The sequence below is a fragment of the Lonchura striata genome, chromosome 8 (assembly GCF_046129695.1).
Source record: "Lonchura striata isolate bLonStr1 chromosome 8, bLonStr1.mat, whole genome shotgun sequence".
Lineage (NCBI taxonomy): Eukaryota > Metazoa > Chordata > Aves > Passeriformes > Estrildidae > Lonchura > Lonchura striata.
In genome coordinates this window covers 39,898,549-39,921,907 of record NC_134610.1, presented here as the reverse complement: position 1 = coordinate 39,921,907, position 23,359 = coordinate 39,898,549, and positions in this window count along the sequence as shown.

Below are 23,359 nucleotides of genomic sequence, written 5' to 3'. Positions count from 1 at the left end.
ACTCGCCTGCGTCTTCAATTCCATTCTAGCATCCTTATGGAAGGTGTTCCAGGACAATTCTCCTGAGTTTTGAATTCGTCCTGATGCAGCCCCTCCTGGGAAACTCGTGCTCGTCCTCTGAGGCTCCGAGTGCAGAGACCTCGATGGCAACTGCAGAAATGAAGCACTCCGTTGAGTTGTCGAGAAGCAAGAACATAGCCAGCGCCTTGTGTTTGGGAGTCAGCAGCTGCTGGACTTTTTCGATTGCCTTCACTGTGCACTGAATGCCACGACGGCATGGGCACGTTAAAACAACGAGCTGAGCAAGAGTCCCCGAAAGATCACGGCCGTCAGAAAGCATCTTATATATTGCCCTGGAAAGAGCAGTGTTTTTGGAGTGTGCAGTAAAATCGTGTTTCTGGACAAGGGAGGCATAAGTGCGCTGCGCTCCTAAGCTATCTCCCTGCGAGACACACTGCCAAAGCTTTTCGCTATCATGCAGTCTAGTGCAGACGCACACTCCGGCTCTCCGGAGCTGTCCGAAGCCAAGCGCCGGTCGCCGGCGTCTTTCGGCTGAAGCAGCGCTTCGGAGCGTACGGCTGTTGTGTGCGCGAAGCAGCCGCTTCTCCTGCTCCGGGAGCCGGACAGAGCGGTAGCTTGTACGAGGGCGAAGAACGAAGCCGCAGAGCACCGGACTTGTGTGCACAGCCTACGGGCTGCTAGAGGAAGATGGCTGCACCTCCCTAACCTATCAATTCACAGCTGGCATGCTCTATGGAGCTGTTCCAGGACAACTTTCATTGCTTATGGGTTCGTCCTGATACAGCCCCTCCTGGGAAACTCGTGCTCGTCCCCTGAGGCTCCGAGATGCAGAAACATCGATGGCAGCTGCAGAAATGAAGGGCTGCGTTGAGTTGTCGAGAAGCAAGAACATAGCCAGCGCCTAAGTGTCTGGGAGTCAGCAGCTGCTGCACTTTTGCGATTGCCTTCACTGTGCACTGATTGCCGAGACATGTGCACGCTAAAAAAACAAGGTGGGCAAGAGGAGGAAGAGAGTACGGGCATCAGAGAGCATCTGGCATCATGTCCTGGAAACTGCAGTGTTTTTGGAGAGTACAGCAAATCCGTGTTTCTGGACAAGGGAGGCATAAGTGCGCTGCGCTCCTAAGCTATCTCCCTGCGAGACACACTGCCAAAGCTTTTCGTTATCCTGCAGTCTAGTGCAGACGCACACTACGGCTCTCGGCTGCTGTCCGAAGCCAAGCGCCGGTGGCCGGCGTCTTTCGGCTGAAGCTGCGCTTCGGAGCGTACGGCTGCCGCTCCGCTGCTGTGTGCGCGAAGCAGCCGCTTCTCCTGCTCCGGGAGCCGGACAGAGCGGTAGCTTGTACGAGGGCGAAGAGCGAAGCCGAAGAGCACCGGGCTTCTGCGCGCACCCTAAGGACTGCTAGAGGACCATGGTGGCCGCTCGCCCGCCTCTTCAATTCCCTTCTAGCATCCTTATGGAAAGTGTTCCAGGACAATTTTCCTGAGTTTTGAATTCGTCCTGATGCAGCCCCTCCTGGGAAACTCGTGCTCGTCCTCTGAGTCTCCGACATGCAGAGACCTCGATGGCAACTGCAGAAATGAAGGGCTACGTTGAGTTGTCGAGAAGCAAGAACCTAGCCAGCGCCTTGTGTTTGGGAGTCAGCAGCACCTGGACTTTTTCGATTGCCTTCACTGTGCACTGAATACCACGACGGCATGGGCACGTTAAAACAACGCGCTGAGCAAGAGTCCCCGAAAGATCACGGCCGTCAGAAAGCAGCTTATATATTGCCCTGGAAAGAGCAGTGTTTTAGGAGTGTGCAGTAAAATCGTGTTTCTGGACAAGGGAGGCATAAGTGCGCTGCGCTCCTAAGCTATCTCCCTGCGAGACACACTGCCAAAGCTTTTCGTTATCCTGCAGTCTAGTGCAGACGCACACTACGGCTCTCGGCTGCTGTCCGAAGCCAAGCGCCGGTCGCCGGCGTCTTTCGGCTGAAGCAGCGCTTCGAAGCGTACGGCTGCCGCTCCGCTGCTGTGTGCGCGAAGCAGCCGCTTCTCCTGCTCCGGGAGCCGGACAGAGCGGTAGCTTGTACGAGGGCGAAGAACGAAGCCGCAGAGCACCGGCCTTCTGCGCGCACCCTAAGGACTGCTAGAGGACCGTGGTGGACACTCGCCTGCGTCTTCAATTCCATTCTAGCATCCTTATGGAAGGTGTTCCAGGACAATTCTCCTGAGTTTTGAATTCGTCCTGATGCAGCCCCTCCTGGGAAACTCGTGCTCGTCCTCTGAGGCTCCGAGTGCAGAGACCTCGATGGCAACTGCAGAAATGAAGCACTCCGTTGAGTTGTCGAGAAGCAGGAACATAGCCAGCGCCTTGTGTTTGGGAGTCAGCAGCTGCTGGACTTTTGCGATTGCCTTCACTGTGCACTGAATGCCACGACGGCATGGGCACGTTAAAACAACGAGCTGAGCAAGAGTCCCCGAAAGATCACGGCCGTCAGAAAGCATCTTATATATTGCCCTGGAAAGAGCAGTGTTTTTGGAGTGTGCAGTAAAATCGTGTTTCTGGACAAGGGAGGCATAAGTGCGCTGCGCTCCTAAGCTATCTCCCTGCTAAGACACACTGCCAAAGCTTTTCGCTATGATGCAGTCTAGTGCAGACGCACACTCCGGCTCTCCGGAGCTGTCCGAAGCGAAGCGCCGGTCGCCGGCGTCTTTCGGCTGAAGCAGCGCTTCGGAGCGTACGGCTGTTGTGTGCGCGAAGCAGCCGCTTCTCCTGCTCCGGGAGCCGGACAGAGCGGTAGCTTGTACGAGGGCGAAGAACGAAGCCGCAGAGCACCGGACTTGTGTGCACAGCCTACGGGCTGCTAGAGGAAGGTGGCTGCACCTCCTTAACCTATCAATTCACAGCTGGCATGCTCTATGGAGCTGTTCCAGGACAACTTTCATTGCTTATGGGTTCGTCCTGATACAGCCCCTCCTGGGAAACTCGTGCTCGTCCCCTGAGGCTCCGAGATGCAGAAACATCGATGGCAGCTGCAGAAATGAAGGGCTGCGTTGAGTTGTCGAGAAGCAAGAATATAGCCAGCGCCTAAGTGTCTGGGAGTCAGCAGCTGCTGCACTTTTGCGTTTGCCTTCACTGTGCACTGATTGCCGAGACATGTGCACGCTAGAAAAACAAGGTGGGCAAGAGGAGGAAGAGAGTACGGGCATCAGAGAGCATCTGGCATCTTGTCCTGGAAACTGCAGTGTTTTTGGAGAGTACAGCAAATCCGTGTTTCTGGACAAGGGAGGCATAAGTGCGCTGCGCTCCTAAGCTATCTCCCTGCGAGACACACTGCCAAAGCTTTTCGTTATCCTGCAGTCTAGTGCAGACGCACACTACGGCTCTCGGCTGCTGTCCGAAGCCAAGCGCCGGTGGCCGGCGTCTTTCGGCTGAAGCTGCGCTTCGGAGCGTACGGCTGCCGCTCCGCTGTTGTGTGCGCGAAGCAGCCGCTTCTCCTGCTCCGGGAGCCGGACAGAGCGGTAGCTTGTACGAGGGCGAAGAGCGAAGCCGAAGAGCACCGGGCTTCTGCGCGCACCCTAAGGACTGCTAGAGGACCATGGTGGCCGCTCGCCCGCCTCTTCAATTCCCTTCTAGCATCCTTATGGAAAGTGTTCCAGGACAATTTTCCTGAATTTTGAATTCGTCCTGATGCAGCCCCTCCTGGGAAACTCGTGCTCGTCCTCTGAGTCTCCGACATGCAGAGACCTCGATGGCAACTGCAGAAATGAAGGGCTACGTTGAGTTGTCGAGAAGCAAGAACCTAGCCAGCGCCTTGTGTTTGGGAGTCAGCAGCACCTGGACTTTTTCGATTGCCTTCACTGTGCACTGAATACCACGACGGCATGGGCACGTTAAAACAACGCGCTGAGCAAGAGTCCCCGAAAGATCACGGCCGTCAGAAAGCAGCTTATATATTGCCCTGGAAAGAGCAGTGTTTTAGGAGTGTGCAGTAAAATCGTGTTTCTGGACAAGGGAGGCATAAGTGCGCTGCGCTCCTAAGCTATCTCCCTGCGAGACACACTGCCAAAGCTTTTCGCTATCATGCAGTCTAGTGCAGACGCACACTACGGCTCTCGGCTGCTGTCCGAAGCCAAACGCCGGTCGCCGGCGTCTTTCGGCTGAAGCAGCGCTTCGGAGCGTACGGCTGCCGCTCCGCTGCTGTGTGCGCGAAGCAGCCGCTTCTCCTGCTCCGGGAGCCGGACAGAGCGGTAGCTTGTACGAGGGCGAAGAACGAAGCCGCAGAGCACCGGACTTGTGTGCACAGCCTACGGGCTGCTAGAGGAAGGTGGCTGCACCTCCCTAACCTATCAATTCACAGCTGGCATGCTCTATGGAGCTGTTCCAGGACAACTTTCATTGCTTATGGGTTCGTCCTGATACAGCCCCTCCTGGGAAACTCGTGCTCGTCCCCTGAGGCTCCGAGATGCAGAAACATCGATGGCAGCTGCAGAAATGAAGGGCTGCGTTGAGTTGTCGAGAAGCAAGAACATAGCCAGCGCCTAAGTGTCTGGGAGTCAGCAGCTGCTGCACTTTTGCGTTTGCCTTCACTGTGCACTGATTGCCGAGACATGTGCACGCTAAAAAAACAAGGTGAGCAAGAGGAGGAAGAGAGTACGGGCATCAGAGAGCATCTGGCATCTTGTCCTGGAAACTGCAGTGTTTTTGGAGAGTACAGCAAATCCGTGTTTCTGGACAAGGGAGGCATAAGTGCGCTGCGCTCCTAAGCTATCTCCCTGCGAGACACACTGCCAAAGCTTTTCGCTATGATGCAGTCTAGTGCAGACGCACACTCCGGCTCTCCGGAGCTGTCCGAAGCCAAGCGCCGGTGGCCGGCGTCTTTCGGCTGAAGCTGCGCTTCGGAGCGTACGGCTGCCGCTCCGCTGTTGTGTGCGCGAAGCAGCCGCTTCTCCTGCTCCGGGAGCCGGACAGAGCGGTAGCTTGTACGAGGGCGAAGAACGAAGTCGAAGAGCACCGGGCTTCTGCGCGCACCCTAAGGACTGCTAGAGGACCATGGTGGCCGCTCGCCCGCCTCTTCAATTCCCTTCTAGCATCCTTATGGAAAGTGTTCCAGGACAATTTTCCTGAATTTTGAATTCGTCCTGATGCAGCCCCTCCTGGGAAACTCGTGCTCGTCCTCTGAGTCTCCGACATGCAGAGACCTCGATGGCAACTGCAGAAATGAAGGGCTACGTTGAGTTGTCGAGAAGCAAGAACCTAGCCAGCGCCTTGTGTTTGGGAGTCAGCAGCACCTGGACTTTTTCGATTGCCTTCACTGTGCACTGAATACCACGACGGCATGGGCACGTTAAAACAACGAGCTGGGCAAGAGTCCCGAAAGATCACGGCCGTCAGAAAGCAGCTTATATATTGCCCTGGAAAGAGCAGTGTTTTAGGAGTGTGCAGTAAAATCGTGTTTCTGGACAAGGGAGGCATAAGTGCGCTGCGCTCCTAAGCTATCTCCCTGCGAGACACACTGCCAAAGCTTTTCGCTATCATGCAGTCTAGTGCAGACGCACACTCCGGCTCTCCGGAGCTGTCCGAAGCGAAGCGCCGGTCGCCGGCGTCTTTCGGCTGAAGCAGCGCTTCGGAGCGTACGGCTGTTGTGTGCGCGAAGCAGCCGCTTCTCCTGCTCCGGGAGCCGGACAGAGCGGTAGCTTGTACGAGGGCGAAGAACGAAGCCGCAGAGCACCGGACTTGTGTGCACAGCCTACGGGCTGCTAGAGGAAGGTGGCTGCACCTCCCTAACCTATCAATTCACAGCTGGCATGCTCTATGGAGCTGTTCCAGGACAACTTTCATTGCTTATGGGTTCGTCCTGATACAGCCCCTCCTGGGAAACTCGTGCTCGTCCCCTGAGGCTCCGAGATGCAGAAACATCGATGGCAGCTGCAGAAATGAAGGGCTGCGTTGAGTTGTCGAGAAGCAAGAATATAGCCAGCGCCTAAGTGTCTGGGAGTCAGCAGCTGCTGCACTTTTGCGTTTGCCTTCACTGTGCACTGATTGCCGAGACATGTGCACGCTAGAAAAACAAGGTGGGCAAGAGGAGGAAGAGAGTACGGGCATCAGAGAGCATCTGGCATCTTGTCCTGGAAACTGCAGTGTTTTTGGAGAGTACAGCAAATCCGTGTTTCTGGACAAGGGAGGCATAAGTGCGCTGCGCTCCTAAGCTATCTCCCTGCGAGACACACTGCCAAAGCTTTTCGCTATGATGCAGTCTAGTGCAGACGCACACTCCGGCTCTCCGGAGCTGTCCGAAGCCAAGCGCCGGTCGCCGGCGTCTTTCGGCTGAAGCAGCGCTTCGGAGCGTACGGCTGTTGTGTGCGCGAAGCAGCCGCTTCTCCTGCTCCGGGAGCCGGACAGAGCGGTAGCTTGTACGAGGGCGAAGAACGAAGCCGCAGAGCACCGGACTTGTGTGCACAGCCTACGGGCTGCTAGAGGAAGGTGGCTGCACCTCCCTAACCTATCAATTCACAGCTGGCATGCTCTATGGAGCTGTTCCAGGACAACTTTCATTGCTTATGGGTTCGTCCTGATACAGCCCCTCCTGGGAAACTCGTGCTCGTTCCCTGAGGCTCCGAGATGCAGAAACATCGATGGCAGCTGCAGAAATGAAGGGCTGCGTTGAGTTGTCGAGAAGCAAGAATATAGCCAGCGCCTAAGTGTCTGGGAGTCAGCAGCTGCTGCACTTTTGCGTTTGCCTTCACTGTGCACTGATTGCCGAGACATGTGCACGCTAGAAAAACAAGGTGGGCAAGAGGAGGAAGAGAGTACGGGCATCAGAGAGCATCTGGCATCTTGTCCTGGAAACTGCAGTGTTTTTGGAGAGTACAGCAAATCCGTGTTTCTGGACAAGGGAGGCATAAGTGCGCTGCGCTCCTAAGCTATCTCCCTGCGAGACACACTGCCAAAGCTTTTCGTTATCCTGCAGTCTAGTGCAGACGCACACTCCGGCTCTCCGGAGCTGTCCGAAGCGAAGCGCCGGTCGCCGGCGTCTTTCGGCTGAAGCAGCGCTTCGGAGCGTACGGCTGCCGCTCGGCTGTTGTGTGCGCGAAGCAGCCGCTTCTCCTGCTCCGGGAGCCGGACAGAGCGCTAGCTTGTACGAGGGCGAAGAACGAAGTCGAAGAGCACCGGGCTTCTGCGCGCACCCTAAGGACTGCTAGAGGACCATGGTGGCCGCTCGCCCGCCTCTTCAATTCCCTTCTAGCATCCTTATGGAAAGTGTTCCAGGACAATTTTCCTGAATTTTGAATTCGTCCTGATGCAGCCCCTCCTGGGAAACTCGTGCTCGTCCTCTGAGTCTCCGACATGCAGAGACCTCGATGGCAACTGCAGAAATGAAGGGCTACGTTGAGTTGTCGAGAAGCAAGAACCTAGCCAGCGCCTTGTGTTTGGGAGTCAGCAGCACCTGGACTTTTTCGATTGCCTTCACTGTGCACTGAATACCACGACGGCATGGGCACGTTAAAACAACGCGCTGAGCAAGAGTCCCCGAAAGATCACGGCCGTCAGAAAGCAGCTTATATATTGCCCTGGAAAGAGCAGTGTTTTAGGAGTGTGCAGTAAAATCGTGTTTCTGGACAAGGGAGGCATAAGTGCGCTGCGCTCCTAAGCTATCTCCCTGCGAGACACACTGCCAAAGCTTTTCGCTATCATGCAGTCTAGTGCAGACGCACACTACGGCTCTCGGCTGCTGTCCGAAGCCAAACGCCGGTCGCCGGCGTCTTTCGGCTGAAGCAGCGCTTCGGAGCGTACGGCTGCCGCTCCGCTGTTGTGTGCGCGAAGCAGCCGCTTCTCCTGCTCCGGGAGCCGGACAGAGCGGTAGCTTGTACGAGGGCGAAGAACGAAGCCGCAGAGCACCGGGCTTCTGCGCGCACCCTAAGGACTGCTAGAGGACCGTGGTGGACACTCGCCTGCGTCTTCAATTCCATTCTAGCATCCTTATGGAAGGTGTTCCAGGACAATTCTCCTGAGTTTTGAATTCGTCCTGATGCAGCCCCTCCTGGAAAACTCGTGCTCGTCCTCTGAGGCTCCGACATGCAGAGACCTCGATGGCAACTGCAGAAATGAAGCACTCCGTTGAGTTGTCGAGACGCAAGAACATAGCCAGCGCCTTGTGTTTGGGAGTCAGCAGCTGCTGGACTTTTGCGATTGCTTTCACTGTGCACTGAATGCCACGACGGCATGGGCACGTTAAAACAACGAGCTGAGCAAGAGTCCCCGAAAGATCACGGCCGTCAGAAAGCATCTTATATATTGCCCTGGAAAGAGCAGTGTTTTTGGAGTGTGCAGTAAAATCGTGTTTCTGGACAAGGGAGGCATAAGTGCGCTGCGCTCCTAAGCTATCTCCCTGCTAAGACACACTGCCAAAGCTTTTCGCTATGATGCAGTCTAGTGCAGACGCACACTCCGGCTCTCCGGAGCTGTCCGAAGCGAAGCGCCGGTCGCCGGCGTCTTTCGGCTGAAGCAGCGCTTCGGAGCGTACGGCTGTTGTGTGCGCGAAGCAGCCGCTTCTCCTGCTCCGGGAGCCGGACAGAGCGGTAGCTTGTACGAGGGCGAAGAACGAAGCCGCAGAGCACCGGACTTGTGTGCACAGCCTACGGGCTGCTAGAGGAAGGTGGCTGCACCTCCCTAACCTATCAATTCACAGCTGGCATGCTCTATGGAGCTGTTCCAGGACAACTTTCATTGCTTATGGGTTCGTCCTGATACAGCCCCTCCTGGGAAACTCGTGCTCGTTCCCTGAGGCTCCGAGATGCAGAAACATCGATGGCAGCTGCAGAAATGAAGGGCTGCGTTGAGTTGTCGAGAAGCAAGAATATAGCCAGCGCCTAAGTGTCTGGGAGTCAGCAGCTGCTGCACTTTTGCGTTTGCCTTCACTGTGCACTGATTGCCGAGACATGTGCACGCTAGAAAAACAAGGTGGGCAAGAGGAGGAAGAGAGTACGGGCATCAGAGAGCATCTGGCATCTTGTCCTGGAAACTGCAGTGTTTTTGGAGAGTACAGCAAATCCGTGTTTCTGGACAAGGGAGGCATAAGTGCGCTGCGCTCCTAAGCTATCTCCCTGCGAGACACACTGCCAAAGCTTTTCGCTATGATGCAGTCTAGTGCAGACGCACACTCCGGCTCTCCGGAGCTGTCCGAAGCGAAGCGCCGGTCGCCGGCGTCTTTCGGCTGAAGCAGCGCTTCGGAGCGTACGGCTGCCGCTCCGCTCTTGTGTGCGCGAAGCAGCCGCTTCTCCTGCTCCGGGAGCCGGACAGAGCGGTAGCTTGTACGAGGGCGAAGAGCGAAGCCGAAGAGCACCGGGCTTCTGCGCGCACCCTAAGGACTGCTAGAGGACCATGGTGGCCGCTCGCCCGCCTCTTCAATTCCCTTCTAGCATCCTTATGGAAAGTGTTCCAGGACAATTTTCCTGAATTTTGAATTCGTCCTGATGCAGCCCCTCCTGGGAAACTCGTGCTCGTCCTCTGAGTCTCCGACATGCAGAGACCTCGATGGCAACTGCAGAAATGAAGGGCTACGTTGAGTTGTCGAGAAGCAAGAACCTAGCCAGCGCCTTGTGTTTGGGAGTCAGCAGCACCTGGACTTTTTCGATTGCCTTCACTGTGCACTGAATACCACGACGGCATGGGCACGTTAAAACAACGCGCTGAGCAAGAGTCCCCGAAAGATCATGGCCGTCAGAAAGCAGCTTATATATTGCCCTGGAAAGAGCTGTGTTTTAGGAGTGTGCAGTAAAATCGTGTTTCTGGACAAGGGAGGCATAAGTGCGCTGCGCTCCTAAGCTATCTCCCTGCGAGACACACTGCCAAAGCTTTTCGCTATCATGCAGTCTAGTGCAGACGCACACTACGGCTCTCGGCTGCTGTCCGAAGCCAAACGCCGGTCGCCGGCGTCTTTCGGCTGAAGCAGCGCTTCGGAGCGTACGGCTGCCGCTCCGCTGCTGTGTGCGCGAAGCAGCCGCTTCTCCTGCTCCGGGAGCCGGACAGAGCGGTAGCTTGTACGAGGGCGAAGAACGTTGCCGCAGGGAGACGACATTGTGTGCACAGCCTTGCGACTGCTAGAGGACGGTGGTGGACACTCGCCTGCGTCTTCAATTCCATTCTAGCATCCTTATGGAAGGTGTTCCAGGACAATTCTCCTGAGTTTTGAATTCGTCCTGATGCAGCCCCTCCTGGGAAACTCGTGCTCGTCCTCTGAGTCTCCGACATGCAGAGACCTCGATGGCAACTGCAGAAATGAAGGGCTACGTTGAGTTGTCGAGAAGCAAGAACCTAGCCAGCGCCTTGTGTTTGGGAGTCAGCAGCACCTGGACTTTTTCGATTGCCTTCACTGTGCACTGAATACCACGACGGCATGGGCACGTTAAAACAACGAGCTGGGCAAGAGTCCCGAAAGATCACGGCCGTCAGAAAGCAGCTTATATATTGCCCTGGAAAGAGCAGTGTTTTAGGAGTGTGCAGTAAAATCGTGTTTCTGGACAAGGGAGGCATAAGTGCGCTGCGCTCCTAAGCTATCTCCCTGCGAGACACACTGCCAAAGCTTTTCGCTATGATGCAGTCTAGTGCAGACGCACACTCCGGCTCTCCGGAGCTGTCCGAAGCGAAGCGCCGGTCGCCGGCGTCTTTCGGCTGAAGCAGCGCTTCGGAGCGTACGGCTGTTGTGTGCGCGAAGCAGCCGCTTCTCCTGCTCCGGGAGCCGGACAGAGCGGTAGCTTGTACGAGGGCGAAGAACGAAGCCGCAGAGCACCGGACTTGTGTGCACAGCCTACGGGCTGCTAGAGGAAGGTGGCTGCACCTCCCTAACCTATCAATTCACAGCTGGCATGCTCTATGGAGCTGTTCCAGGACAACTTTCATTGCTTATGGGTTCGTCCTGATACAGCCCCTCCTGGGAAACTCGTGCTCGTCCCCTGAGGCTCCGAGATGCAGAAACATCGATGGCAGCTGCAGAAATGAAGGGCTGCGTTGAGTTGTCGAGAAGCAAGAATATAGCCAGCGCCTAAGTGTCTGGGAGTCAGCAGCTGCTGCACTTTTGCGTTTGCCTTCACTGTGCACTGATTGCCGAGACATGTGCACGCTAGAAAAACAAGGTGGGCAAGAGGAGGAAGAGAGTACGGGCATCAGAGAGCATCTGGCATCTTGTCCTGGAAACTGCAGTGTTTTTGGAGAGTACAGCAAATCCGTGTTTCTGGACAAGGGAGGCATAAGTGCGCTGCGCTCCTAAGCTATCTCCCTGCGAGACACACTGCCAAAGCTTTTCGTTATCCTGCAGTCTAGTGCAGACGCACACTACGGCTCTCGGCTGCTGTCCGAAGCCAAGCGCCGGTGGCCGGCGTCTTTCGGCTGAAGCTGCGCTTCGGAGCGTACGGCTGCCGCTCCGCTGTTGTGTGCGCGAAGCAGCCGCTTCTCCTGCTCCGGGAGCCGGACAGAGCGGTAGCTTGTACGAGGGCGAAGAGCGAAGCCGAAGAGCACCGGGCTTCTGCGCGCACCCTAAGGACTGCTAGAGGACCATGGTGGCCGCTCGCCCGCCTCTTCAATTCCCTTCTAGCATCCTTATGGAAAGTGTTCCAGGACAATTTTCCTGAATTTTGAATTCGTCCTGATGCAGCCCCTCCTGGGAAACTCGTGCTCGTCCTCTGAGTCTCCGACATGCAGAGACCTCGATGGCAACTGCAGAAATGAAGGGCTACGTTGAGTTGTCGAGAAGCAAGAACCTAGCCAGCGCCTTGTGTTTGGGAGTCAGCAGCACCTGGACTTTTTCGATTGCCTTCACTGTGCACTGAATACCACGACGGCATGGGCACGTTAAAACAACGCGCTGAGCAAGAGTCCCCGAAAGATCACGGCCGTCAGAAAGCAGCTTATATATTGCCCTGGAAAGAGCAGTGTTTTAGGAGTGTGCAGTAAAATCGTGTTTCTGGACAAGGGAGGCATAAGTGCGCTGCGCTCCTAAGCTATCTCCCTGCGAGACACACTGCCAAAGCTTTTAACTATCATGCAGTCTAGTGCAGACGCACACTACGGCTCTCGGCTGCTGTCCGAAGCCAAACGCCGGTCGCCGGCGTCTTTCGGCTGAAGCAGCGCTTCGGAGCGTACGGCTGCCGCTCCGCTGCTGTGTGCGCGAAGCAGCCGCTTCTCCTGCTCCGGGAGCCGGACAGAGCGGTAGCTTGTACGAGGGCGAAGAACGAAGCCGCAGAGCACCGGACTTGTGTGCACAGCCTACGGGCTGCTAGAGGAAGGTGGCTGCACCTCCCTAACCTATCAATTCACAGCTGGCATGCTCTATGGAGCTGTTCCAGGACAACTTTCATTGCTTATGGGTTCGTCCTGATACAGCCCCTCCTGGGAAACTCGTGCTCGTCCCCTGAGGCTCCGAGATGCAGAAACATCGATGGCAGCTGCAGAAATGAAGGGCTGCGTTGAGTTGTCGAGAAGCAAGAACATAGCCAGCGCCTAAGTGTCTGGGAGTCAGCAGCTGCTGCACTTTTGCGTTTGCCTTCACTGTGCACTGATTGCCGAGACATGTGCACGCTAAAAAAACAAGGTGAGCAAGAGGAGGAAGAGAGTACGGGCATCAGAGAGCATCTGGCATCTTGTCCTGGAAACTGCAGTGTTTTTGGAGAGTACAGCAAATCCGTGTTTCTGGACAAGGGAGGCATAAGTGCGCTGCGCTCCTAAGCTATCTCCCTGCGAGACACACTGCCAAAGCTTTTCGCTATGATGCAGTCTAGTGCAGACGCACACTCCGGCTCTCCGGAGCTGTCCGAAGCCAAGCGCCGGTGGCCGGCGTCTTTCGGCTGAAGCTGCGCTTCGGAGCGTACGGCTGCCGCTCCGCTGTTGTGTGCGCGAAGCAGCCGCTTCTCCTGCTCCGGGAGCCGGACAGAGCGGTAGCTTGTACGAGGGCGAAGAACGAAGTCGAAGAGCACCGGGCTTCTGCGCGCACCCTAAGGACTGCTAGAGGACCATGGTGGCCGCTCGCCCGCCTCTTCAATTCCCTTCTAGCATCCTTATGGAAAGTGTTCCAGGACAATTTTCCTGAATTTTGAATTCGTCCTGATGCAGCCCCTCCTGGGAAACTCGTGCTCGTCCTCTGAGTCTCCGACATGCAGAGACCTCGATGGCAACTGCAGAAATGAAGGGCTACGTTGAGTTGTCGAGAAGCAAGAACCTAGCCAGCGCCTTGTGTTTGGGAGTCAGCAGCACCTGGACTTTTTCGATTGCCTTCACTGTGCACTGAATACCACGACGGCATGGGCACGTTAAAACAACGAGCTGGGCAAGAGTCCCGAAAGATCACGGCCGTCAGAAAGCAGCTTATATATTGCCCTGGAAAGAGCAGTGTTTTAGGAGTGTGCAGTAAAATCGTGTTTCTGGACAAGGGAGGCATAAGTGCGCTGCGCTCCTAAGCTATCTCCCTGCGAGACACACTGCCAAAGCTTTTCGCTATCATGCAGTCTAGTGCAGACGCACACTCCGGCTCTCCGGAGCTGTCCGAAGCGAAGCGCCGGTCGCCGGCGTCTTTCGGCTGAAGCAGCGCTTCGGAGCGTACGGCTGTTGTGTGCGCGAAGCAGCCGCTTCTCCTGCTCCGGGAGCCGGACAGAGCGGTAGCTTGTACGAGGGCGAAGAACGAAGCCGCAGAGCACCGGACTTGTGTGCACAGCCTACGGGCTGCTAGAGGAAGGTGGCTGCACCTCCCTAACCTATCAATTCACAGCTGGCATGCTCTATGGAGCTGTTCCAGGACAACTTTCATTGCTTATGGGTTCGTCCTGATACAGCCCCTCCTGGGAAACTCGTGCTCGTCCCCTGAGGCTCCGAGATGCAGAAACATCGATGGCAGCTGCAGAAATGAAGGGCTGCGTTGAGTTGTCGAGAAGCAAGAATATAGCCAGCGCCTAAGTGTCTGGGAGTCAGCAGCTGCTGCACTTTTGCGTTTGCCTTCACTGTGCACTGATTGCCGAGACATGTGCACGCTAGAAAAACAAGGTGGGCAAGAGGAGGAAGAGAGTACGGGCATCAGAGAGCATCTGGCATCTTGTCCTGGAAACTGCAGTGTTTTTGGAGAGTACAGCAAATCCGTGTTTCTGGACAAGGGAGGCATAAGTGCGCTGCGCTCCTAAGCTATCTCCCTGCGAGACACACTGCCAAAGCTTTTCGCTATGATGCAGTCTAGTGCAGACGCACACTCCGGCTCTCCGGAGCTGTCCGAAGCCAAGCGCCGGTGGCCGGCGTCTTTCGGCTGAAGCAGCGCTTCGGAGCGTACGGCTGCCGCTCGGCTGTTGTGTGCGCGAAGCAGCCGCTTCTCCTGCTCCGGGAGCCGGACAGAGCGCTAGCTTGTACGAGGGCGAAGAACGAAGTCGAAGAGCACCGGGCTTCTGCGCGCACCCTAAGGACTGCTAGAGGACCATGGTGGCCGCTCGCCCGCCTCTTCAATTCCCTTCTAGCATCCTTATGGAAAGTGTTCCAGGACAATTTTCCTGAATTTTGAATTCGTCCTGATGCAGCCCCTCCTGGGAAACTCGTGCTCGTCCTCTGAGTCTCCGACATGCAGAGACCTCGATGGCAACTGCAGAAATGAAGGGCTACGTTGAGTTGTCGAGAAGCAAGAACCTAGCCAGCGCCTTGTGTTTGGGAGTCAGCAGCACCTGGACTTTTTCGATTGCCTTCACTGTGCACTGAATACCACGACGGCATGGGCACGTTAAAACAACGCGCTGAGCAAGAGTCCCCGAAAGATCACGGCCGTCAGAAAGCAGCTTATATATTGCCCTGGAAAGAGCAGTGTTTTAGGAGTGTGCAGTAAAATCGTGTTTCTGGACAAGGGAGGCATAAGTGCGCTGCGCTCCTAAGCTATCTCCCTGCGAGACACACTGCCAAAGCTTTTCGCTATCATGCAGTCTAGTGCAGACGCACACTACGGCTCTCGGCTGCTGTCCGAAGCCAAACGCCGGTCGCCGGCGTCTTTCGGCTGAAGCAGCGCTTCGGAGCGTACGGCTGCCGCTCCGCTGTTGTGTGCGCGAAGCAGCCGCTTCTCCTGCTCCGGGAGCCGGACAGAGCGGTAGCTTGTACGAGGGCGAAGAACGAAGCCGCAGAGCACCGGGCTTCTGCGCGCACCCTAAGGACTGCTAGAGGACCGTGGTGGACACTCGCCTGCGTCTTCAATTCCATTCTAGCATCCTTATGGAAGGTGTTCCAGGACAATTCTCCTGAGTTTTGAATTCGTCCTGATGCAGCCCCTCCTGGAAAACTCGTGCTCGTCCTCTGAGGCTCCGACATGCAGAGACCTCGATGGCAACTGCAGAAATGAAGGGCTACGTTGAGTTGTCGAGACGCAAGAACATAGCCAGCGCCTTGTGTTTGGGAGTCAGCAGCTGCTGGACTTTTGCGATTGCTTTCACTGTGCACTGAATGCCACGACGGCATGGGCACGTTAAAACAACGAGCTGAGCAAGAGTCCCCGAGAGATCACGGCCGTCAGAAAGCATCTTATATATTGCCCTGGAAAGAGCAGTGTTTTTGGAGTGTGCAGTAAAATCGTGTTTCTGGACAAGGGAGGCATAAGTGCGCTGCGCTCCTAAGCTATCTCCCTGCTAAGACACACTGCCAAAGCTTTTCGCTATGATGCAGTCTAGTGCAGACGCACACTCCGGCTCTCCGGAGCTGTCCGAAGCGAAGCGCCGGTCGCCGGCGTCTTTCGGCTGAAGCAGCGCTTCGGAGCGTACGGCTGTTGTGTGCGCGAAGCAGCCGCTTCTCCTGCTCCGGGAGCCGGACAGAGCGGTAGCTTGTACGAGGGCGAAGAACGAAGCCGCAGAGCACCGGACTTGTGTGCACAGCCTACGGGCTGCTAGAGGAAGGTGGCTGCACCTCCCTAACCTATCAATTCACAGCTGGCATGCTCTATGGAGCTGTTCCAGGACAACTTTCATTGCTTATGGGTTCGTCCTGATACAGCCCCTCCTGGGAAACTCGTGCTCGTTCCCTGAGGCTCCGAGATGCAGAAACATCGATGGCAGCTGCAGAAATGAAGGGCTGCGTTGAGTTGTCGAGAAGCAAGAATATAGCCAGCGCCTAAGTGTCTGGGAGTCAGCAGCTGCTGCACTTTTGCGTTTGCCTTCACTGTGCACTGATTGCCGAGACATGTGCACGCTAGAAAAACAAGGTGGGCAAGAGGAGGAAGAGAGTACGGGCATCAGAGAGCATCTGGCATCTTGTCCTGGAAACTGCAGTGTTTTTGGAGAGTACAGCAAATCCGTGTTTCTGGACAAGGGAGGCATAAGTGCGCTGCGCTCCTAAGCTATCTCCCTGCGAGACACACTGCCAAAGCTTTTCGCTATGATGCAGTCTAGTGCAGACGCACACTCCGGCTCTCCGGAGCTGTCCGAAGCGAAGCGCCGGTCGCCGGCGTCTTTCGGCTGAAGCAGCGCTTCGGAGCGTACGGCTGCCGCTCCGCTCTTGTGTGCGCGAAGCAGCCGCTTCTCCTGCTCCGGGAGCCGGACAGAGCGGTAGCTTGTACGAGGGCGAAGAGCGAAGCCGAAGAGCACCGGGCTTCTGCGCGCACCCTAAGGACTGCTAGAGGACCATGGTGGCCGCTCGCCCGCCTCTTCAATTCCCTTCTAGCATCCTTATGGAAAGTGTTCCAGGACAATTTTCCTGAATTTTGAATTCGTCCTGATGCAGCCCCTCCTGGGAAACTCGTGCTCGTCCTCTGAGTCTCCGACATGCAGAGACCTCGATGGCAACTGCAGAAATGAAGGGCTACGTTGAGTTGTCGAGAAGCAAGAACCTAGCCAGCGCCTTGTGTTTGGGAGTCAGCAGCACCTGGACTTTTTCGATTGCCTTCACTGTGCACTGAATACCACGACGGCATGGGCACGTTAAAACAACGCGCTGAGCAAGAGTCCCCGAAAGATCATGGCCGTCAGAAAGCAGCTTATATATTGCCCTGGAAAGAGCTGTGTTTTAGGAGTGTGCAGTAAAATCGTGTTTCTGGACAAGGGAGGCATAAGTGCGCTGCGCTCCTAAGCTATCTCCCTGCGAGACACACTGCCAAAGCTTTTCGCTATCATGCAGTCTAGTGCAGACGCACACTACGGCTCTCGGCTGCTGTCCGAAGCCAAACGCCGGTCGCCGGCGTCTTTCGGCTGAAGCAGCGCTTCGGAGCGTACGGCTGCCGCTCCGCTGCTGTGTGCGCGAAGCAGCCGCTTCTCCTGCTCCGGGAGCCGGACAGAGCGGTAGCTTGTACGAGGGCGAAGAACGTTGCCGCAGGGAGACGACATTGTGTGCACAGCCTTGCGACTGCTAGAGGACGGTGGTGGACACTCGCCTGCGTCTTCAATTCCATTCTAGCATCCTTATGGAAGGTGTTCCAGGACAATTCTCCTGAGTTTTGAATTCGTCCTGATGCAGCCCCTCCTGGGAAACTCGTGCTCGTCCTCTGAGTCTCCGACATGCAGAGACCTCGATGGCAACTGCAGAAATGAAGGGCTACGTTGAGTTGTCGAGAAGCAAGAACCTAGCCAGCGCCTTGTGTTTGGGAGTCAGCAGCACCTGGACTTTTTCGATTGCCTTCACTGTGCACTGAATACCACGACGGCATGGGCACGTTAAAACAACGAGCTGGGCAAGAGTCCCGAAAGATCACGGCCGTCAGAAAGCAGCTTATATATTGCCCTGGAAAGAGCAGTGTTTTAGGAGTGTGCAGTAAAATCGTGTTTCTGGACAAGGGAGGCATAAGTGCGCTGCGCTCCTAAGCTATCTCCCTGCGAGACACACTGCCAAAGCTTTTCGCTATGATGCAGTCTAGTGCAGACGCACACTCCGGCTCTCCGGAGCTGTCCGAAGCGAAGCGCCGGTCGCCGGCGTCTTTCGGCTGAAGCAGCGCTTCGGAGCGTACGGCTGTTGTGTGCGCGAAGCAGCCGCTTCTCCTGCTCCGGGAGCCGGACAGAGCGGTAGCTTGTACGAGGGCGAAGAACGAAGCCGCAGAGCACCGGACTTGTGTGCACAGCCTACGGGCTGCTAGAGGAAGGTGGCTGCACCTCCCTAACCTATCAATTCACAGCTGGCATGCTCTATGGAGCTGTTCCAGGACAACTTTCATTGCTTATGGGTTCGTCCTGATACAGCCCCTCCTGGGAAACTCGTGCTCGTCCCCTGAGGCTCCGAGATGCAGAAACATCGATGGCAGCTGCAGAAATGAAGGGCTGCGTTGAGTTGTCGAGAAGCAAGAATATAGCCAGCGCCTAAGTGTCTGGGAGTCAGCAGCTGCTGCACTTTTGCGTTTGCCTTCACTGTGCACTGATTGCCGAGACATGTGCACGCTAGAAAAACAAGGTGGGCAAGAGGAGGAAGAGAGTACGGGCATCAGAGAGCATCTGGCATCTTGTCCTGGAAACTGCAGTGTTTTTGGAGAGTACAGCAAATCCGTGTTTCTGGACAAGGGAGGCATAAGTGCGCTGCGCTCCTAAGCTATCTCCCTGCGAGACACACTGCCAAAGCTTTTCGTTATCCTGCAGTCTAGTGCAGACGCACACTACGGCTCTCGGCTGCTGTCCGAAGCCAAGCGCCGGTGGCCGGCGTCTTTCGGCTGAAGCTGCGCTTCGGAGCGTACGGCTGCCGCTCCGCTGTTGTGTGCGCGAAGCAGCCGCTTCTCCTGCTCCGGGAGCCGGACAGAGCGGTAGCTTGTACGAGGGCGAAGAGCGAAGCCGAAGAGCACCGGGCTTCTGCGCGCACCCTAAGGACTGCTAGAGGACCATGGTGGCCGCTCGCCCGCCTCTTCAATTCCCTTCTAGCATCCTTATGGAAAGTGTTCCAGGACAATTTTCCTGAATTTTGAATTCGTCCTGATGCAGCCCCTCCTGGGAAACTCGTGCTCGTCCTCTGAGTCTCCGACATGCAGAGACCTCGATGGCAACTGCAGAAATGAAGGGCTACGTTGAGTTGTCGAGAAGCAAGAACCTAGCCAGCGCCTTGTGTTTGGGAGTCAGCAGCACCTGGACTTTTTCGATTGCCTTCACTGTGCACTGAATACCACGACGGCATGGGCACGTTAAAACAACGCGCTGAGCAAGAGTCCCCGAAAGATCACGGCCGTCAGAAAGCAGCTTATATATTGCCCTGGAAAGAGCAGTGTTTTAGGAGTGTGCAGTAAAATCGTGTTTCTGGACAAGGGAGGCATAAGTGCGCTGCGCTCCTAAGCTATCTCCCTGCGAGACACACTGCCAAAGCTTTTCGCTATCATGCAGTCTAGTGCAGACGCACACTACGGCTCTCGGCTGCTGTCCGAAGCCAAACGCCGGTCGCCGGCGTCTTTCGGCTGAAGCAGCGCTTCGGAGCGTACGGCTGCCGCTCCGCTGCTGTGTGCGCGAAGCAGCCGCTTCTCCTGCTCCGGGAGCCGGACAGAGCGGTAGCTTGTACGAGGGCGAAGAACGAAGCCGCAGAGCACCGGACTTGTGTGCACAGCCTACGGGCTGCTAGAGGAAGGTGGCTGCACCTCCCTAACCTATCAATTCACAGCTGGCATGCTCTATGGAGCTGTTCCAGGACAACTTTCATTGCTTATGGGTTCGTCCTGATACAGCCCCTCCTGGGAAACTCGTGCTCGTCCCCTGAGGCTCCGAGATGCAGAAACATCGATGGCAGCTGCAGAAATGAAGGGCTGCGTTGAGTTGTCGAGAAGCAAGAACATAGCCAGCGCCTAAGTGTCTGGGAGTCAGCAGCTGCTGCACTTTTGCGTTTGCCTTCACTGTGCACTGATTGCCGAGACATGTGCACGCTAAAAAAACAAGGTGAGCAAGAGGAGGAAGAGAGTACGGGCATCAGAGAGCATCTGGCATCTTGTCCTGGAAACTGCAGTGTTTTTGGAGAGTACAGCAAATCCGTGTTTCTGGACAAGGGAGGCATAAGTGCGCTGCGCTCCTAAGCTATCTCCCTGCGAGACACACTGCCAAAGCTTTTCGCTATGATGCAGTCTAGTGCAGACGCACACTCCGGCTCTCCGGAGCTGTCCGAAGCCAAGCGCCGGTGGCCGGCGTCTTTCGGCTGAAGCTGCGCTTCGGAGCGTACGGCTGCCGCTCCGCTGTTGTGTGCGCGAAGCAGCCGCTTCTCCTGCTCCGGGAGCCGGACAGAGCGGTAGCTTGTACGAGGGCGAAGAACGAAGTCGAAGAGCACCGGGCTTCTGCGCGCACCCTAAGGACTGCTAGAGGACCATGGTGGCCGCTCGCCCGCCTCTTCAATTCCCTTCTAGCATCCTTATGGAAAGTGTTCCAGGACAATTTTCCTGAATTTTGAATTCGTCCTGATGCAGCCCCTCCTGGGAAACTCGTGCTCGTCCTCTGAGTCTCCGACATGCAGAGACCTCGATGGCAACTGCAGAAATGAAGGGCTACGTTGAGTTGTCGAGAAGCAAGAACCTAGCCAGCGCCTTGTGTTTGGGAGTCAGCAGCACCTGGACTTTTTCGATTGCCTTCACTGTGCACTGAATACCACGACGGCATGGGCACGTTAAAACAACGAGCTGGGCAAGAGTCCCGAAAGATCACGGCCGTCAGAAAGCAGCTTATATATTGCCCTGGAAAGAGCAGTGTTTTAGGAGTGTGCAGTAAAATCGTGTTTCTGGACAAGGGAGGCATAAGTGCGCTGCGCTCCTAAGCTATCTCCCTGCGAGACACACTGCCAAAGCTTTTCGCTATCATGCAGTCTAGTGCAGACGCACACTCCGGCTCTCCGGAGCTGTCCGAAGCGAAGCGCCGGTCGCCGGCGTCTTTCGGCTGAAGCAGCGCTTCGGAGCGTACGGCTGTTGTGTGCGCGAAGCAGCCGCTTCTCCTGCTCCGGGAGCCGGACAGAGCGGTAGCTTGTACGAGGGCGAAGAACGAAGCCGCAGAGCACCGGACTTGTGTGCACAGCCTACGGGCTGCTAGAGGAAGGTGGCTGCACCTCCCTAACCTATCAATTCACAGCTGGCATGCTCTATGGAGCTGTTCCAGGACAACTTTCATTGCTTATGGGTTCGTCCTGATACAGCCCCTCCTGGGAAACTCGTGCTCGTCCCCTGAGGCTCCGAGATGCAGAAACATCGATGGCAGCTGCAGAAATGAAGGGCTGCGTTGAGTTGTCGAGAAGCAAGAATATAGCCAGCGCCTAAGTGTCTGGGAGTCAGCAGCTGCTGCACTTTTGCGTTTGCCTTCACTGTGCACTGATTGCCGAGACATGTGCACGCTAGAAAAACAAGGTGGGCAAGAGGAGGAAGAGAGTACGGGCATCAGAGAGCATCTGGCATCTTGTCCTGGAAACTGCAGTGTTTTTGGAGAGTACAGCAAATCCGTGTTTCTGGACAAGGGAGGCATAAGTGCGCTGCGCTCCTAAGCTATCTCCCTGCGAGACACACTGCCAAAGCTTTTCGCTATGATGCAGTCTAGTGCAGACGCACACTCCGGCTCTCCGGAGCTGTCCGAAGCCAAGCGCCGGTCGCCGGCGTCTTTCGGCTGAAGCAGCGCTTCGGAGCGTACGGCTGTTGTGTGCGCGAAGCAGCCGCTTCTCCTGCTCCGGGAGCCGGACAGAGCGGTAGCTTGTACGAGGGCGAAGAACGAAGCCGCAGAGCACCGGACTTGTGTGCACAGCCTACGGGCTGCTAGAGGAAGGTGGCTGCACCTCCCTAACCTATCAATTCACAGCTGGCATGCTCTATGGAGCTGTTCCAGGACAACTTTCATTGCTTATGGGTTCGTCCTGATACAGCCCCTCCTGGGAAACTCGTGCTCGTTCCCTGAGGCTCCGAGATGCAGAAACATCGATGGCAGCTGCAGAAATGAAGGGCTGCGTTGAGTTGTCGAGAAGCAAGAATATAGCCAGCGCCTAAGTGTCTGGGAGTCAGCAGCTGCTGCACTTTTGCGTTTGCCTTCACTGTGCACTGATTGCCGAGACATGTGCACGCTAGAAAAACAAGGTGGGCAAGAGGAGGAAGAGAGTACGGGCATCAGAGAGCATCTGGCATCTTGTCCTGGAAACTGCAGTGTTTTTGGAGAGTACAGCAAATCCGTGTTTCTGGACAAGGGAGGCATAAGTGCGCTGCGCTCCTAAGCTATCTCCCTGCGAGACACACTGCCAAAGCTTTTCGCTATGATGCAGTCTAGTGCAGACGCACACTCCGGCTCTCCGGAGCTGTCCGAAGCGAAGCGCCGGTCGCCGGCGTCTTTCGGCTGAAGCAGCGCTTCGGAGCGTACGGCTGCCGCTCCGCTCTTGTGTGCGCGAAGCAGCCGCTTCTCCTGCTCCGGGAGCCGGACAGAGCGCTAGCTTGTACGAGGGCGAAGAACGAAGTCGAAGAGCACCGGGCTTCTGCGCGCACCCTAAGGACTGCTAGAGGACCATGGTGGCCGCTCGCCCGCCTCTTCAATTCCCTTCTAGCATCCTTATGGAAAGTGTTCCAGGACAATTTTCCTGAATTTTGAATTCGTCCTGATGCAGCCCCTCCTGGGAAACTCGTGCTCGTCCTCTGAGTCTCCGACATGCAGAGACCTCGATGGCAACTGCAGAAATGAAGGGCTACGTTGAGTTGTCGAGAAGCAAGAACCTAGCCAGCGCCTTGTGTTTGGGAGTCAGCAGCACCTGGACTTTTTCGATTGCCTTCACTGTGCACTGAATACCACGACGGCATGGGCACGTTAAAACAACGCGCTGAGCAAGAGTCCCCGAAAGATCACGGCCGTCAGAAAGCAGCTTATATATTGCCCTGGAAAGAGCAGTGTTTTAGGAGTGTGCAGTAAAATCGTGTTTCTGGACAAGGGAGGCATAAGTGCGCTGCGCTCCTAAGCTATCTCCCTGCGAGACACACTGCCAAAGCTTTTCGCTATCATGCAGTCTAGTGCAGACGCACACTACGGCTCTCGGCTGCTGTCCGAAGCCAAACGCCGGTCGCCGGCGTCTTTCGGCTGAAGCAGCGCTTCGGAGCGTACGGCTGCCGCTCCGCTGCTGTGTGCGCGAAGCAGCCGCTTCTCCTGCTCCGGGAGCCGGACAGAGCGGTAGCTTGTACGAGGGCGAAGAACGAAGCCGCAGAGCACCGGGCTTCTGCGCGCACCCTAAGGACTGCTAGAGGACCGTGGTGGACACTCGCCTGCGTCTTCAATTCCATTCTAGCATCCTTATGGAAGGTGTTCCAGGACAATTCTCCTGAGTTTTGAATTCGTCCTGATGCAGCCCCTCCTGGAAAACTCGTGCTCGTCCTCTGAGGCTCCGACATGCAGAGACCTCGATGGCAACTGCAGAAATGAAGCACTCCGTTGAGTTGTCGAGACGCAAGAACATAGCCAGCGCCTTGTG